At 37.8% G+C, this 18266-nt stretch overlaps 1 protein-coding gene across 1 annotated transcript in view; it reads right to left on the reverse strand.

Annotated features, from left to right (window-relative positions):
* The window catches only part of DSG1 (desmoglein 1), a 62518-nt gene extending 60836 nt beyond the window's left edge, over positions 1-1682 (reverse strand). Inside the window, exon 1 of the mRNA XM_012447302.2 lies at positions 1162-1682. The gene's annotated coding sequence lies outside the window, so the exon portion shown is untranslated. The remainder of the gene's footprint in view (positions 1-1161) is intronic.
* Between the last annotated feature and the right edge of the window lie 16584 nt (positions 1683-18266).

Genomic DNA, 18266 nt, shown 5'->3' on the forward strand with positions numbered 1-18266 from the left:
ATTGTTTCCTTTTGTGGCTTCTCCTAAAATGCAAGATCTAGTGACTCACAAGAAGTCTGAATCTCACTGTAGGGAAGGCTCCCTTTCTTTGACCCAGTTTTATGCCTCTGGGTTCAGTAGGAATGGAATGAGCCACCAGCGATTCAGGGATGCATGAGGAACCGATGAGCTACCCAGAAGAAAATCTCATATATCTCATAGGGGAAAAGAGTCAGGAAGACAAACTTGGTCCAGAAAACAAAAGATTGGCTGTCCTAGAGGGAAAAACAATCATGAATATACCATATTGTCTATCATATACATTCATCTCTTGACCTCAATGTATGCTGAGGTGCTGAAGGTAAAACTGAAATGACATTTTTGATAAAAATCTACAAACATTCATTACTGGTAATACTGATATGTGGTTCCCAATTAGAAAAAAAAAATGCAACAACACTTTGCAGAACCTAAGGTGCCTTCTTTATTTTGAGAATTTCAGGCATCTCTAGGATTCCAGGAAGCAATGGTGGTATATGGCAAAGATAACAATAACCCTTCAAAAGTGACTCACCCCTCAGTACAATATCCCACAGAAACAAATATTACCAGAGGGGACCAGAGATTAAAGGAAGAAAATGGTAGGTGTTTGAGTTGACAAGTTCATGAGCATGCATGAGACATCTTGGGGATTCTCAGATACAGCTGGGGTATAGGATGGTTTACGCAGAGACAGGTAATTGTCTCAGAACAGCTCAGAAACAATTGCCAACTAAACAAGTATACTAAAGGTTCATACTCGACCATTTATTCTATTAGGTCAGTTATTTAAAGTTACAAATTGGTTGAATGAGATTTAAATGTGTTCTGCATGTCAAAAACACCGTACATGTCTCTCCTATAAGAAGGAATACATAGGATGGCTGAGAAAGACAACTGTATGCAAAAAGCTATAAGGTCCCTATGGAACTCAGAGCCAGTACTGAAACCTACACCAAAACATCATTTCTGTATTGTCCTGCTGTTTCATCTTTAGCAAAATAAATTAAGAGTGTATCTTGTCATTAGTATGGTATCCAATGAGATGCCTATACAGGCCCCATATACACATTTACACAAGGTTGCATTTTATAAAGTACTGAAGAGGGGAAGATTACTAGCTAGAAGAGTAACATTCTTTACATGATATTTGTCTTCAGGATCTGACCACAACCTTCCGTCTTGACCTCATCCTTTTCAGTTGCCAGCATGTACTCCAGCATGAACATATTCTTGTCTTCAAAGGCGAAGCCATTTCACTCCTCTGTGACTTTGTTCATGTGGTTTCATCTTGAAATGTCTTTCCCTCAGGCATCATCTCTTTTCTTAGCCTGACAAATAATTTATTATTCTTTAAGATGCATCTCAAATGGCTTTTCTTCTTTATGGTTTTTCCTGACTCCCCAGGAAGAACTAGTCTTCCAATACCCATTCTGTTGTGTAATTATTGATTAATTTGTCTGTATCCATACTAGTCTGTATTCCATTCATACATTTCCCCAGTGCCTAGCAAAGGGACAAGCTACAGTTCACAGTAGGGCTCATGAATATTCAATGCCTGATTGACTGATTGAAACTGATTGAAATAAGAAATATAAGCAGTAACTCAAAGATCTCTATTCAGTAATTCCTACTTACATTTTTCTGTTGTTTTTTGTTTGTATAACAACTAATCTTGGGATTTAGATTACTTGACAGGGATGTTTGATTAGGCATTTTTATTTCAAATGGAGATTTTTTTAAAGTAAGATTTATTTTCTGCCTTAGAATTCCAAGCCCTTGAAAAATGGCCTGTTGAAAATAGGTTATTGGTCAAGTGTCTAAATGAAAATTTTGTATTGTTTTCTAAAATAATATAATTATCACTTTGGGAAGTGAAGCATGATTGTCTTCATTTAACATTTTACTTTGATTCTTATCCAATATATCTTTAAAAAAATTATGATTGAATAGTGTAGGGAATTAAACTAACGAATAATTTTGTTTTCTTTCCAGAATGTTCTAGGAGACCCACTAGTCCTGCATTCATTGTTCAGGTGGTTTGGGTGGGACTGCCTCTCTTCCTAGATCAGTATTGGAACAACATGGGAAGTTCCTGCCTGAAAATGATGCTAGTAGCAATAACAGCACCAAAAAGGGTCAGAGGTCAGATGGAAGGAAGGGAAGGAAAGGGAAAGAAGAGAAAAGAAAAAAGAGAAGAGAAGAAAACAAAGAAATTGACCAAGTACTGAGGATGCCTGTGGATTCCTTAGATCCAAGTCAAATCACCACCTTTTTTGTATTATCAACCAATAAATTTGGCATAGGCTAATTTGAGTAGCATTTAAACTAATTTAAGTTGTATCACAACCCAAATTTCCTACCTGTTAAGTTTAGGAATTCAATATGGAGATTAGAGTCAAGAATCCGTATAGACTGATAGCCAACATAGGAGGAAATGGAATTTTTCTTTTTCTTTTCTTTTCTTTCTTTTTTCTTTTCTTTTTTTTTTTTGAGATGGAGTCTGGCTCTGTTGCCCAGGCTAGACTGCAATGGCCCAATCTCTGCTCGCTGCAACTTCCACCTCCCAGGTTCAAGCGATTCTCCTGCCTCAGCCTGCTGAGTAGCGGGGATTCAGGCATCCACCACCACCATGCCCAGCTAATTTTTGCATTTTTAGTAGAGATGGGGTTTCATCATATTGGCCAGGCTGGTATCGACCTGCTGATTTTGTGATCTGCCTGCCTTAGCCTCCCAAAGTGCTGGGATTACAGGAGTGAGCCACCGAGCCCAGCCTGAGATGGAATTTTTCTTTGGGATTACAGCTTAAATAGGAAAAAAGAAAATGAACAACAAAAGTTTGCTTTCACCTCTTTTGCCTTTCCCACACAAATTTCCCTTAAAAAACTTCAATTGCCAGCTACTTAGGAGGCTGAGTTGGGAGAATGGCTTGAACCCAGAAGGTGGAGATTGCAGTGAACTGAGATTGTGCCACTGCACTCCAGCCTGGGCAACAGAGTGGGACTCCATCTCAAAAACAAATAAACAAAAAAAAACTTCAATTGAACCTATACTTACTGCCACACACACGTACACACACTCACACATATGCGTATGAATATATGCAATGGATGAAATTAAGACAAGAGGAAACCAGAGCAAAGGGCTCTTCCAATACTTATTTATTTAAAAGTGGTAGAAGGGTCCAAGATAGAGGATTAGAAGCAGCTCTGGTCCATGGCTCTCACGGAGAGGAATGAAAGGCACCAGTGAATACAGCACTTTCAACTGAAATATCAAGATTCTTGCCTTGAGACTGATTAGGCAAACAACTCGACCCACAAAGAAAAGCAGAGTGGGGCGACAGCCCACCTGGGAGTGGCATGGAGCCAAAGGAACCCCACCCCCAGCCAAGGGAAGTGGTGATTGTATACCCCTGCCCAGCAAACCATGCTTCCCCCACAGATCTTTACGACACGTGGATCAGGAGATCCCTTTGTGAGCTCATGACACCAGGGCATCAGGTTTGATATACAAACCTGTGTGGAGTCTCAGCAGAGCAGCCACTCCTGCACACACAGAGACCCAGGAGTTTTACATACTCCAGTCCCAGGATTCACAGCAAGGCAGGAGGTCTGTCCATACATATCCTCAGGAAGGGTGCTGAATCCAGGGAGACAAGCAGCATCCTTCTGTGAGCCCCATCTCCATAGCACCTCATAAGATAAGACCCACTGGCTTGGGATTCCAGCCAGCCCATGACAAAAAGCTGAAGTCTACCTGAAGTAGAAAGGAGTTCCTGGGAGGAGGTACAGTCACTATCTCTGAGGTTTGGTCGACTCACCCATTACAGCCTGCCATCTCTAGAGAGGTCCCCCTCAGTGCAGCATAGCTGCTTTGCCAGATCGTGGCCAGACTGCTTCTTTCAGCAGAACCCTGATTCATTTCCTCCTGATGCGGCAGATCTCCCTGTGGGGGAGTGGGGGAGTGGGGGAGGAGTATCTTACCTGGTTCTATTCTCCCCATCTTTTTTTTTTTCGAGATGGAGTATCACTCTGTTGCCCAGACTGGAGTGCAGTGGTGTGACCTCAGCTCACTGCAGCCTCTATCTCCTGGGTTCAAGCAATTCTTGTCCTTCAGCCTCCTGAGTAGCTGACATTACAGGAGCCTGCCATCATGCCTGGCTAATTTTTGTATTTTTAGTAGAGACAGTGTTTTGCCATGTTGGCCAGGCTGGTCTCAAACTTCTAACGTCAGGTGATCCACCCACTTCAGCCTTCCAAAGTGCTGGAATTACAGGCATGAGCTACCATGCCCGACTTTTCTCCACATCTTTTTTTAGGTACCCCAGTCAGTCATAGCCACTCCAGCCAAGGTTATACAAACAGAACTCTGATCTCTCCCTGGGACAGAACTCCTGGTGATTGCGGCAGCCACCACATAGGCAGTTTGGTGGACTCAGCTGTTTCAGCCTGCTGGATTTGGAAAGTCCAAACAGTCTGCATGAGAAAGGGTCCCCCCAAATGCAGCCCAACTGTTCTACCAAAAGGCAACTAAACTGATTGTTTAAGTGAATCTCTAGTCCTGTTCCTCCTGACTGGGTGAGACCTCCCAATATGGGTCTCCAGCCACTTCCTATAGGCACATTTGGGCCAGCAACAGGACAGTATCCCCCAGGACAGAGCCTCCAGAGGAAGGAACAGGCTGCCATCTTTGCTGTTTTGCAGACTTCCCTGGTGATACCTCCAGGTACAGGAAAAACGGATAACTAGGGTGTGGAGCTCCCAGCTCCATAGCAGCCCTACAGAAGAGTGGTCTGACTGTAAAAAGAAAAAAAAAACAAAAACAAAAACAGAAAATGCTATAGAAACTCCATTCAAAGGTTAGCAACCTCAAAGACTGAGATAGATAAGCCCACAAAATGAGAAAGAATCAATGAAAAATACTGAAAACTCAAAAAGCCAGAGTGCCTCTTTTCCTCTAAATGACCACAACACTTCTCCACCAAGGGCACAGAACTGGGCTAAGGCTAAGATGGCTGAATTGAAAAAGCAGGCTTCAGAAGGTGGGTAAAAATGAACTTTGCTGAGCTAAAGGTGCATGTGTAACCCAATGTAAGGAAGCAAAAAATCATGATAAAACAATACAGGAGCTGACAGCCAAATAGACAGTTTAGAGAGGAACATAACCAACCTGATGGAGCTGAAAAGCACTCTACAAGAACGTCACAATCACAAATATCAATAGCAGAAAAGACCAAGCAGAGGAAACAATCTCAAAGCTTGAAGACTATCTTTCTGAAAGAAGACAGACAGACAAGAATAAAAAAAGAGAATGAAAAGGAATGAACAAAGCCTCCAAGAAATATGGGATTATATAAAGAGACTGAATCTATGACTGACGGAGTTACCTGAAAAAGATGGGGAGAATGAAACCAAGTTTGAAAACATACTTCAGGATATCATCCAGGCGAACTTCTCCAACCTAGAAAGATAGGCCAACATTCAAATTTAGGAAATGCAGAGAACTCCAGTAACCTACTGTATGAGAAGATCAACCCCAAGACACATAATCATCAGATTATCTAACGCTGAAGTGAAAGAAAAAAATGCTAAGGGCAGCCAAAGAGAAAAGCCAGATCACCTACAAAGTGAAGCCTATCAGACTAACAGTGGACCTCTTAGGGAAACTCTATAAGCCAGAAAAGATTAGGCCTCTCAGTGGAAACTCTATATGCCAGAAAAGACTGGGGGCCAATATTCAACATTCTTAAAGAAAACAATTTCCAACCCAGAATTTCATATCTGGCCAAACTATGGTTCGTAAGCAAAGGAGAAATAAGATCCTTTTCAGACAGCAAATACTGAGGGAATTTGTCACCACTGACCTGCCTTTTAAGGGCTCCTGAAGGAAGCACTAAATTAGGAAAGGATAAACCATTACTGCCCACTACAAAAACACACTGAAATACACAGACCAGTGACACTATGAAGCAACCAGATAAAAAAGTCTACACAATAACCAACCAGCATCATGATGACAGGATCAAATTCACATATAATGTACTAACCTGAAATGTAAATGGGTGAAATGCCTCAATTAAAGGACACAGAATGACAAGTTGGATAAAGAGCCAAGACCAATCAGTATGCTGTCTTCAAGAGACCAATTTCACATGTGAAGGCACACATAGTCCTAAAATAAAGAAATGGAGTAAAATTTACCAAGAAAATGGAAAACAGAAAAGGTAGGGGTAAGATTTTGACTTTTTCTGACAAAATAGACCAACAAAGTCAAAAAAGACAAAGAAGGTGTTACATTATGGCAAAGGTTCAATTCAACAAGATCTAACTATTCTAAATACATATGCATCCAATACAGGAGCAACCAGATTCATAAAACAAGTTCTTAGAGACCTTCAAAGAGGCTTATATTCTCACACAATAATAGAAGGAGACTTTAACACCCCACTGACAACATTCAACAGATCATTGAGACAGAAAATTAACAAAGATATTCAGGACCTGAACTCAGTTCTGGATATGGTAAAACATTGCTGGGTTTTGAATAGAGACATGATGTGATTTGACTTCAATTTTCAAAGGATGCCTCTCACTGCAATGTGGAAAATAGAAAAGACATGTGGAAGAGTGGCAGTCATGTAGCTAAGAGGCTTTCACAGTAATCCAGGTGAATAATCGTGGTTGCCAACATTAACATTGTAGTCATGGAGGAGGGAGGAAGTAGTCCTGAAGAAAGTTTGGAAGTAGGCTTTACAGACAGGTTGGATACAGGGTATGAAAAAAAGAGAGGAGGAAAAGTTGTTATCATGATTTTTGGTCTGAATGATGGAAAGGATGGAGTTACAATTTATTGTGATGGGAGAAAACCATGAAGGTCATGATTTGTGGACAGAATGAGGGTGCTGAAGATGAATTCAGCTGGAACATGTTAAGTTTGAGATGCCTATCAGACATCTCAGAGCAGATAATGAATAAGCAATTGGATAAATACATACAGAGTTCAGGAAAGTGGTCTGGGCTGCACATCCAAGTTTGATAGTCATTGGTGTCTACATGGTTTTTCAGGCCTTGAGACCAGAGGATACAATCAATGGAGTGTGGCAAGAAAGGAGAACCAAGGGCTAAATCTGTGGAATTTCAAGTATGAATGCTCAGGAAAAAGAAAGAGACACAGGAAACCAATCTATGAAGTGGTAAAGAATAAGAAGAAAAGAAATGTGTGGTACACTGCAGCTCAAATGAGGAAACCATTTTAAAGAAAGAAGATCAATTCATTGAATAATGCAAATAGGTCACACAGTAGGACTGACAGGAAAATGACAACTAGTTGTGTCCAGTTTCTGAGAAATAGTGGGGATGAAAGCCTGACTGGAATGGATTTAAGAGAGGATGAGAGGAGCTGAAATGTGAAAGTGGGTATGTGCAACTCTTGCTGAGAGTTTTGTTCTAATGGATAAGAAAAAATGGGGAGGTAGCAGAGAAGAAAAGTGGAAGTAACAGACTCTTTGGTACTTTTTAACCATTTTTTTAAGATGGGAGAAACGGAAGTACATTTGTATGTTGAGGGCAAGGATCCAGTAGAGAGGGAAGGCTTTTTCTAAAATTGAAAACAGAATTGTATTTTAAATTGAAGATGGAAGAGCTTTTTGGGTGTCCATTGATGACTGAACCAGAGAGGATGCATTTTGACAATACTAAGGAAGATTAAAGACAAATATTATAAAGAGCTTCCTGACCATACAGCAGTGAGAACAGAAGATATTATCACAGGAAGTTATTAAAAGTTACCATCTAATTTTTAAAAGTCTTAACATAATTAATAATGTAACAGATGGTTATGGAATATTTCTAGTCCTAGAGCTAGTGGGGATACAAGGGTGAGTGAAACCCAGTCTTAGTTTTCAGAAGTTCCTTATAGGGGAGTTCACCATAGGAGTCTAGACACTAGAGCCAGGATGGCTGGGTTGAACCCTGGCTTTCTCATTTATTAGCTGTTTGGTCTTGGGAAGATTACTTCAATTCTCTGTGCCTCAGTTTGCATATTTGTAAAATAAGGTAATAGTATGCTCCTCATATATCAGTTATGAATATTAAGTGAGCTAGTATAAATAAATACCTTATACAGAACACATAGTAGTCACAGCTACTTACTAGCTATTCTGAGTCCAATGTTGTAAGTGCCCATTTAATAGAGGAGGATTTGAGAACAGTATCATGGCAGTGTACAGGATACAGTGGTTCATTTTGATTTAGGGTTTATAAGGAGTCCCAGAGTGCTTTACTTAGAAGGTACATTTAAATGGACTTTGCAGAATGAGTCAGACTTGACCAGGTAGCATAAAGCTCAGCTAAGCCTAGATAAGCAAAGGCTCAGAGTTGGAGCTTGTAGGGTGTGCTTGAGAGCAGGAAGATCAGGAGTGTTAAAGGTCAGTCTGGGAAGTTGTCACTGGAGACAGGGTAGCGGGGTGCTGAATGTCTTCTATGGAATTTGCACTTGTTCCTCGTATAGTCAGCTCTGACAGTATTCAAATGAGGGAGTCCAGGGAGTAAAACAAGAGTAAACAGGGGTGGCCCCAGGCAGCTCAAACTCAGCCTGCTTTCCTCTAACTTACCATCTTTCCCTCAGCTCAGTGGCATCAGCAGCCACTCCCACTGCATTTTTTTTTTTTTTACTGTTTTTTGGTTGGCTCATTCTATCTTCCTCAGTTTCCCACCACTTTTAATATTTCCTCTTGCCTTTATATTATTTTACATTCTGTGCCCTGTGCTTGACCACTTCTTATCTCCAAAGGGTCAGCTTGGGCTGAGCTCTGAGTTCTTTCTGACCTCTCAGGACAGCAAGTAAAGATTCTTCCTCCACGTTCCCGGGGTTCTCTGGGCTTCTCCTGGCAGAGCATTTAGCTCATTTTATTTATTTATTTAGTTTTAGCCTAAAAACCAAACTAAAAGAAAAAATGACAACCCAAAAATACTCTCTGAGCTCATTGAGTTCTAACACAGTGCTTGGAATGCAATATGCTATTATAAATGCTGAATAAATGAACACATTGGTGAAATAACAAATGACTTTTAATCCTTTAAGAAGAAATGTGCTCTAAAAATGAGGAGAAAATGACATTGTAAATCCACAAAGGAAGTTCAAGGAACTCTCTTTCAGGTACCCCTCTGTCTCCTCCCCCAAAAATCCTGAGAAATCACCTTGTGTTTTCTGAATTTATTATTGAGTCTTTTTAACTTTAAGGTTTTTTGCTTAAAAAACTGAAGACTTAAAAGCACATGAAATGTGAGGCTCAAACCAGGTTCAAAGCATTGTCTCCCTAAAGTCTAAACACAGTGGGACACTTTTGACTACAAAGAAAATAACGTTTGAGGCCGGGCGCGGTGGCTCACACCTGTAATCCCAGCACTTTGGGAGGCTGAGGCAGGCGGATCACAAGGTCAAGAGATGGAGACCATCCTGGCCAACATGGTGAAACCCCGTCTCTACTAAAAAATACAAAAATTAGCTGGGCATGGTGGTGCACGCCTGTAGTACCAGCTACTCGGGAGGCTGAGGCAGAATTGCTTGAATCCAGGAGGCAGAGATTGCAGCGAGCTGAGATTTCGCCACTGCACTCCAACCTGGCTCCTGGCAACAGAGCAATACTCTGTCTCAAAAAAAAAAAAAAAAAAGGAAAATAGCGTTTGAATGAGAGTCTACTTTCTGACAGAGATGAAAGAAAACCCACTCATTCAGGACAATGTGTACATTACAGTATATTAACTTGACCATCATGTGTGGTCATCAAGGTTGTATTAGTTCATTCTTTCATAGCTACAAAGAAATACCTGAGACTGGGTAATTCATATATTAGAAAAAAGAGGTTTAATTGGCTCATGTTTCCACAGACTGTACAGTGCTGGCATCTGCTCAGCTTCTGGGGAGGCCTCAGGAAACTTACAATCATGACAGAAGGCAAAGGGGGAGCACACATGTCACAAGACAGGAGTACGAGCAAGAGAGAGAGGGAGGAGGTGCCACACAGTTTTTTAAACAATCAGATCTCATGAGAACTCACTATTTCAATGGCAGCACCAAAAGGGGGTGGTGTTAAACCATGAGAAACCAGCCCCATGATCCAATTACCTCCCACCAGGCCCCACTCTCAACATTGAGGATTACAATTGAACATGAGATTTGGTGAGGACAAACATCTAAGCCATATCGGAGGTCATCCCATGGAGACATTTGATTTCCTAGAGATAAGAGAAAAGACGCATGCACTACATCACCTATCCAGGCAGCTCAGCTCCTTCACACAGGGTGCTTGCCCATCACTCCCCTGCCTCAGAAGAGAATGCCTCCTCCTCCTTATTCTCTGCTCATCTTCTTCCTCCCAAGCTGCCTGCTTCACAGACCTCGTGGGTATGTGTCTTAGAATCAGAAGAGACACATCTATGATACTGTGATCACTTTCCTCATTCTGACTTGAATTGCAGTTGATTGTTTACACATATATTCCTCATGTACTCACCCTGCTCTTATATATACACACACATGCACTCACCCTGCTCTTATATATACACACACATGCACTCACATGTTAGCTTACAGGAGAAAGATGAGAACCTTCTCATCTTTCACAGAGCTCTTCATCGTGTAACGTAAGTATTCCAAGAAGGAAGAAATTAATACTGGAGACTAAATAGGTGGAATGTGCTTAGTAAATGCTTTTGGATTGTTTCCTGAATAGAGAAAAACAGTATAAAAAATAGAAAGTAAACAAAAACACAGAGCAACTTGGGTGCATAGTTTACTAAGCATTGTAAAGTGCAATTAAGTAGCATCATTCATATAGCCTTGAATTGCAGGTGTTAGAACAGAATGTTTATGTGTCTCTTTTTCATGAAGAAAATACAAGAAAAGGAGAAGAATAGAGAACGTGGCTAAGGAAAATCAAAAGGTCTGCTCTGTTGTTTTTGAAATGTCCCCTGAGATTCATTCACAAACAGGGCATGGTTTATGAGATTTGGCAATATTTAAATTTGTGCTTACCGTATCCTGTGAAAAATAAAGCAGAAACGTACCTAGTTTGATTTGGCTCTTGCTTTCGCCTAAAGGAGTTAAAGAGACCTAGTTTTCTTCACTGGATAACATTACAAAATGGGGAGAATTTTTAGAAAATAAGGGGCAGACAAGTTTTTACTTTTCCAAATGAGAGGTTACTTGGGTAAATACCACCAGAACATTTATGTTGCAGGATCATACACCTCCTCCACACTCTGAAAGCATACAAATGACATAGTTATTTGATGTTTATATATTTGATCTTAAGTCAGCATTAACATTCCATGAAAGGAAGTCAGTCATTCACTTTCACTGGGCCAGAAGTAAATTCTTATGACTTTGTGGAAGACAAGGATGTTTTCAAATTTCTATTTGTGTTCTTACATCCACACATATTTTTTATTTCATTGAGCTCTTATTAGTGGCACTTATTTAAAATTCTACAACTAAAATCCTCCCATAAATCTTACGGCAAAAGACCACCAAGCCTGTTATCACCACCATTTTCAAAAAGTGTTTATGAAGCCTCAAAGTCCTTTTCCAGCCACCATAGCAGAAACCACTCCTGAGAGGAGTGAATTGTCTGATTCATCACCTCGGAAAGTGGTGGTGATACTTCCTGGATGTAGATTTGAAGAGGAACCAGAATCTCTAAAACTTCACTCACACTTCCTCATTTCTTGATGAAAGCCTCTTCATTTTTCTCCAGAATATCAATTCAGCTTATGGGCAGATATCTCTTTTATTTTTTATAAGCACCCAATCTGCCTTGTTCTCCAAAAGCTAAGAGATCCCAGATATGGTAAGCTTGGACCAGGCCTCTCTGGTGGGCTCAGACAAAATTCCCAGGTCCAACCATGTAATTACTAATTCCGGACTTTCATCTGCAGAAGGGCAAGAAACTATGTAAAACGTTCTGTGTCATAATAGTGTTAGGACTTTTTATTTTTTTAAACCGGAGCACTAAGATTTGCCTTCTGAAAAGAAAGAGCTAACTCAAGAAGGTGCTTTTAAAATTTAAAAGATGATACTATCAGAAAATTATGTTATTTTGGAAAAGTAGAGATGAAAAACAAAAAGAAAACGACTGAGAAAAGAAGTACAATTTGCTTTTTAAGAAAATTTCCATACAGGAAAAAATGAAAAACAAAAAACATGTCATTTGGGATTTTTAAAACTTTGTGCTAAAGATTGCAAATTTCAGAATGTTATTGCTAGGAAAAACAACAACAGGAATTGGTATTCTTCTTTGTGGAAACTGCTTTGTTGACAATCTATGAACAGATCTCCTTTTTAAAAACACAAATGCACCAAGCTAAAACTGCTTATTCAGTGACGCTGCTCACCAAAGGAATCATTCCTTGACTCTGTTTTTAGTTGGGTGTGGTGAGATAATTTTCTCCCTTGGCTGGAGGCTTGGGGAGGAGCCAAAGCGAACACCCATGTGAACACAAAACAATTAGGAAAGATTCACTGAATTAGTTGGTTCCCATGAATAGGCTGGGATTTATTAATCTGTCCTGATTGAAATTGCTTAAAATATGAACTTTGGAGTTGGTAAGCAAGCAGGCAGGAGAGAAGGCTAAATCAGGGACAGCAAATGTCTAAGTGCTCTGAGAACATAAGGATAGCAATAAGAAACATAATTGGCTAATACCTTTATTACTTTTCTCATTTTAAAAGAATGAGAGAAACATTAGTGTGGTGTCTATCTCACAGATTTGACTCTGTGAAAGCACAGACAGAGTTCTAAAACACTAGGTCTATTCAGTATTACTAGATCTGTTCAAAGAGTTGATAATTCTATTTTTTCTAAGTAAAAAGACATTTCAGTTTTCAATTTAGACTGTACAAAGTAAATAACATGAGTCATTTTGTTTGAAAAATTAAAAATAACTTATTTGAAGACATAACTTTTCTTTCCAACTTTTAAAGAGTTAAAGATTTCTATAGAAACATTACACTACATACTAACTTTCTTTTATACAATACTTACTTAAAAGCTGAGACCAGCATAAATTGTTCTAAATAAATAAGTGTCTAAAGTGTGCATGGGCCATTTGTTTTCAAACTTGTGAGCAAGAGGTCAAAATGTACCCATCAACTTGTTGGTACAACTGCAAATAGCTTTGGGGAGGGAAAGGGCACAATTCAAGCATTGTTATTTAAATTCACAGGTGCAATTAGGTACAAGCATTGGCAGCCATACTTAAACTAGTATTCCACCTAATAACAGCAGGGGTCAATGCTGAAAAGTTGATCTGATTACAGTACAATTCTGAGAGTTATTTTTCTTGCAATACTGTTAACTTGCTTTGATTATGAAAATTGTGTGTGTGTAGATATTAAAAACAAAACCTCACAGAATTTTGTCTTCTGGAGGAAATTTTACTGGCTCAAATTTGTTTTCAAAATTTTATATCTCTGAACTTTATACAAAGAAGTGTCATAGACATCCAGAATGACTTCATAGTGCTATAAAATAATATCTGGTGAAAAAAAACCCCACTGTATTCCACATTCAAAGTCTGGCAGATAAAGAAAAGATTACTTTGAAAGGTTCTGATTAGATGCTACTGAACCCATTCAAAATCATTATTGAGACAAAGAGCCTCTCCTGTTGTATCGAACAAGTGACATGTCATTTAAATAATCTGTTTCATTTTTCTTGCATGAAAAATATTGAGATAGCCACCAAACAATACCCACTTATTTGACACAAATATTGTGTTTATGATTTAGAGGAATTTTTAAATTCTTGGAATATATGATGCAAATGTAATATTAATTCACCTTAACATTCCACAACTTAACATAGCAGAGTTTTCAATCTAATATTTAGGTATAATCTCTATAATTTTGCTATTCAAATAGATTTTTCTTCAATTTTCCAAAAACCACCAAATAAAGTTTACCATTTGTTGGAAAAAAACATAACATTAAATGTCATTTTTATTATCTTTTTATTTACGATGGTTTTGCAATTATAAAAGTATTGTTATATTCTACCCTGTCTTATCTGAATGCTTTAAACTGTCTTATTGGGCCAATATATTTTGTGTTTCAGGAGTTTTATATCCCTTTATTTTGTTTTATTATTGCAGACATCTTCATGAATCTACCTTTTGCTGTTTAAATAAAATGGTTTCTTAAGGATAATTTATTCTTGTTTTCCTTTTTTCACCATGCATATTATACCTTATTAAAGCTATTACTCAACTAAAAGTATTTTATGATTTGTTTCAAGCCTTCAATTAGTGTATTAGCTTTTGGAAGGTAGGTGATGCATATCACTGGTATTTATGTTCTAGGCCACTAGCATAGATGCTCAATTAAAAACTGTGAGGTAAATAAATGAGCAAATTTCTGGAAATGATAAAACTATAATATGAATTTTTTCATGATTATTGAAACATATTGTTTCCAAAAGCATTGTATAATTTATAAAATTACTAACAATGTTTTGTTTGGCCAATTTTATCACAACATAGCCAGCATTATTGTTGACAATATTTCTGTCTCTCTTATAGGTGTAACATATTATCTCAAGGTTGTTGTAATCTACATTTTACATTTTTAAAAGTATAGGCAAAGATAAATATTTTTCAACTACTATTAGGGTCCTAATTTTAAAATATCTTTACTTAGCCATTATTGTTTTATTTATTTATCTTATTTTATATTTGCTCAATATTTGTTATTAAAAGCATATTTTATATTCATTTTTTTCTCTTTAACTCTAAAGTAATATTTAGAGTCAACAATTTCTTCAAGGTTCTTAAGATAGAAAAGCTATTATATGAAAATAACACTGTTGAGAACAATTTAAAATTTTGCCTAGATTATATGCAAATAAATTTAATGTTTCTTTGGCAAAACCACTCGCAGAATTTTGGAAGAAGTTATTTCAATCAGAGATTCCAACATGATAGTATAAAGTAAATTGTACAGAACGATAAATTTTAAACCTTATACTGAGTTCCTATTCTTTAGTTATGTTGACTGCAAGTACTGCTTTTCCAAATATGCTCTGAACATCAGTCTTCACCCACTCACATGTTCGTGCATGTTCTTACCCCTCAGTGACATTGAACTGTAGCATATGGCCACAGGATGCCTATGAGGCCTGATATGCTGCAAATCTCTATGTTCATTCAACATCATCTCACTCACAGACCTTTTTCTAGTCAATCAATCAGTTTACAGAAACAAAAAAGCACATTTCCTTCCCCCAAGAAGCTTAGAATCTGTATTACTCCCTCTATGTGAATTCCATTACTCTTCATTTTTTCTTTGATGGTACTACCTAATTTTAAAGACCTGGCCATTTCCATAAAGTTGCCGAGTCTCACAGTCTGAATTCAGCTCTCTCACTTATATCTTCTTGATAACTGTTTTTAGCCCTATTTTAAAGCACATATTCTAGTGCACCTCTTGTTATAGTCATAAGGTGGTGTAATGATTTAAAGTATACTCTGAAATCAGACTTCCTGGATTTGAATCACGTTTCAAAATCATTGCTACCTTGGGTAAGTTTCTTTATATCTCTGTGCCTCAGTTTCCTCATCTATAATAGGGGACAATAGTAGAGCCTACTAGTATATTTGCTATAAGAATTAAATGAGATAATACATGTAAAATGTACATAGTAAACACTTAAAGAATGTTACCTATTATTATCTTCTCCTTAGTTTGTAAATCACTGAAAAATGGACTCTATTTTATTCATCTTGCATCCTTGATAATTATCACAATTAATAGCATTTAGTAATAACTTGATGAACAAAATTTTAATGTATAACAAGTTTTCTAATGATTCCTTTTATGGTCTTGAAAAAACCTATAGCATTTTTGATAAACCTATAAGAGAACAGATAATTAGAGTGGTTGAAAGCATAACTATTGGGAAGAAAATTGAAATTACTAGAAAAAATATATATCCTTGAAACTGGAGGTTTGTTTGATGTAATGAATTGAAGAATTGGCCCCATGACTGCTTTTCACAGTTTTTGTTAATGAGTAAAGTTGTTTGCTGGATAGATTTTTTTAGTAATCAATTTATTTTCAATCACCAAAATCACATAGCAAAGTAGGATGTGAGACCCAAATATATCATTTACAACTGGAATTTTCAGGATTTGGTCTGAGATTCTTCAACTATTGCTAGAGTACAACTCTAAAGCCATATGGTCATCCATTAGAAAACTAACATAAAAATATGGAAAATGTCAAGAGTTATTAAAAATGTAGAGCATTTGGAGCTCTCATACATTATAGTTGAAATATAAAGCAATAGAAACACTTTGGAAAATTATTTGGCACTATCTAGTAAAACATAGGAACATATACATAACCTATGGCTTAGCAATTCCACCCATACCTATGAGAAATGAATAATATATGCACTGAAAGACACATATAAACATATCTATAGCAGGACTATTAATATTGTCCCCAAACTGAAACTATTCATATGTCCATCATTAAAGCAAACTAAATATGGCCTGAGAAGGACTCCATACTTCTGTATTTGAGTCCTCATGGATGAGCAGTAACCTAACTTAATAGGTAGACAAGATTGAAAATCTAACTTAGGAGTATGCCCCTGTAACAATAGTTGAGTCTTGGCCAATCCCAGCAGCCATACTTCAACCACTCATACACTGCCGAGTGTTCATGCTGTGTTCAAATAAGGCAAAGGCCAACCTGTAACCAATTCAGCTGTTTCTGCACCTCACTTGGGATTTCTGTACATCACTTCCCCTTTTTTTTGTCTATAAATTTGTTCTGATCATGAGGCATCCCTGGATTCTCCCTGAATTTGCTGTGATTCTGAAGGCTGCTTGATTCACAAATTGTTCATTGTTCAATCAAACTCCTTTAAATTTAATTTGGCTGAAGTTTTAATTTTAACACCATCAATAGTAGGTTGAATAATACATTATAGCACATTCATATAAGACAATACTATAGAGCAATGAGAATAACCAACTCACAACAATCCAAAAATACGTGGATGAATCAGACTAACGTGCTATTGAGTGGAAGAAGCTAGTCACAAAAGATAAATATAGCATTATTTCATTTATTTAATGTAAACAAACTAAAACCAAAAAACAAAAACAGGCAAAACTTTGTTATCAGAATTCACGCCAGGGTGAAATTCGAAGAATTAACGATGGCTGACCCTCTGGTAATGTTCTAGATCATGATCAAGGAGCTGGTTACGTGGGTCTAGTTACCTGATAAAAATTTATTGAGGCATATGCCCATAACAGATGCACTTTTCCACATTTTATGTTAATTTTAAAAGTAATTAAACTTCTATGAGTTGGACACAGCTTCTTATAAATTTGCTTTTATAAAAAACCTTTGAATCCCTTTAGAACTGACTAAAGAGGCCAGAAAAATACTCTGCAATATCCTTGTCCTAAGTTCAAGACTCTACTGTGTCCAGAGGCATCGCATTCTCTCTTCTCTGTCTGGAAGGGTAATTAATTCTAAGCCTGCCTTCCTGGAGTTTCCAGAAAAAGTAAATAGTCCTTTCCCTAATGTTTAGTATTCTAACAGTCACAGGAGAACCCGGCCATAAACTCCAATGCCTCCCTGGCCTATCTCTTGCTGAGCTGGGGGACCTTTATGTCAATGAACTCCTCCGACACAACAAATAGATTCAAGGAGGTCAGCACCCTGGGCTGCTTAAGGAAAAATTAACACCAGCTATTATCTACCAACTGTAGAAACTAAGAGTTTTCATTGCATCCATGTATTCCCATTTCCTTGTGCTGGGTGTCTACAGAGGAGAGTCAATATTCTAACAGGGAGTTTTGCACTTTTGGCGTGACAAGCCTGTTCTACCATGGCAAACGAGGATAGCTTGGGGTAGTTCTGCCCCGCCTCTCCATTCTCTGTTTGCTTTGGTAAAAAACTGCATATGAACCTTTATTTTAAGGAATAATCAGGAAATGTGTAAGTGCATCTCAATTGCAAAGTATCTAAAATTTCCAGGAAAATGATACTGAATAATTATACATATTCCTGACTGCTAACTTTTTTATTGTGTTACTTTAGTTAAGCACCCGAAATGAGCTTGATTCTGTCCATGATTCACTTATTATCACACACCATGAGATAAGGAAGAGTTTAAAAAACAGTTGGTGTCATTTTTGCTTTCAATGATAATTAAATTATGTGTTTGT

The sequence above is a fragment of the Aotus nancymaae genome, unplaced genomic scaffold (assembly GCF_030222135.1).
Source record: "Aotus nancymaae isolate 86718 unplaced genomic scaffold, 86718_ANA_hifiasm-v0.15.2.pri h1tg000020l, whole genome shotgun sequence".
NCBI classification, from domain to species: domain Eukaryota; kingdom Metazoa; phylum Chordata; class Mammalia; order Primates; family Aotidae; genus Aotus; species Aotus nancymaae.